Below are 1,438 nucleotides of genomic sequence, written 5' to 3' on the forward strand. Positions count from 1 at the left end.
GAGGTTAGATTCTCTTGTGGAGTGGCTATCGATGACGAGGCCTTTAAGTATGTGGCTGTCTCCTTTGATGAGGTTTGTCGATGAAGATGCATAGGATCCGGGGCTTTTCCATTGAGTTCCCTGTTAGAGATAGATGGTTTGGCTTTGGGAACTTCTTCAAGAATAGCTGCTGATTGTGAGGTTTTGGCATTGAACTTCGTAGGTGAGGATGGGGTTGAGGGAGTAGAGGCTTTATCGGAGCTGGTTGTTGACGTAGATGGTAGGTCATTGTGTAGAGAAGCTTTTGTGGAAGAGGCTTGTATCCTTTTGCGTTCAGCATCATAGAAATCCATCAAAGTTGGATCCTCTTCCTGGCAATATGGTATTGCAAACTTTTTCTCATTGACCATCGATGACTCTATCGCTAGCAAAGCACAGTGGTGCTTGGGCAGTAACATGCTATTTATACCCCAAGATTAAATCTGCTTCCAACACATACTCAACCACAAAAAACTTGCAAGTAAGGGGGTTAGTTTCAATATACACTGTATGTTCAAAGTACCCCAAACATGGCATGCTCAAGTCTTGTGTAAAGTTTATTTCTTTCAGGATGGGCCGTGAGTGTTGGTTGACCTAACAAATCCCATAGCTCTAGGGTCATGAGATTGTGTTCTTGTGTTGGATAAAGCTGTACTTGAGCTGTGGTGATTCTATTTGAAATTTCCAATCCAATGAAAATCCTAGGGATCTTTTTAGTAAGATATGTTGGAAGTTCCAGCTCCTCCAGCTCCTGCAAGGTTTCTTCCTTCCGTAAAGCAATTGTTCACTGCATGCAGGAGTGTTCAAGGTGACTTTTTGCATGGATTCATCTAGTGAATATAACGATTCACTTATCCAAGGTCCACCAAAGAGGACATCACACTCAAGGGAATCTAGGGTAACATGAAATGTAAATTCCATAGCGCCATTGATTGTTTGAGTAGTGTATCTAAAGTAACCTAGAACTTCAATGTTTTGTTCATTGGTTCCTTTTGCAAGACTATTGCTTTTGTAGGGATGAGTTTAGGTTGTCCCAATGACACCGAAGTGTGTATTGTCATGATGTTATGACTTGCTCGAGGGCTAATCCAACCATACCATGATAGAATCTTCCAAAGGAACCATGGGTGTTTCGGTTATTGTTTCAGCTTCAGATCCTGTGTCTGTTTCATATTCCTATTCACTTTCATCCTCTATTTGGATCTCAGCTTTTTCAAGAGTACCCAATGCGTACACTGGCACACTTGGCCCTCTGGCAATTCTTAATGAGGACTATTTGGAAACTTGCGAATCCTCACAATCCTGTTTTATGTAGTTATTTATGTGCTTGTATAACTCAGGTTGAGCCATTAAAGATGCAAGTGCCGATGTGATGCTGGCTTTATGATGAGAGAAGAGCATTCCTCCGAATGAGGTTTTG

The sequence above is a fragment of the Cibotium barometz genome, chromosome 30, assembly GCF_041138505.1.
Source record: "Cibotium barometz isolate CiBa-2024 chromosome 30, ASM4113850v1, whole genome shotgun sequence".
NCBI classification, from domain to species: domain Eukaryota; kingdom Viridiplantae; phylum Streptophyta; class Polypodiopsida; order Cyatheales; family Cibotiaceae; genus Cibotium; species Cibotium barometz.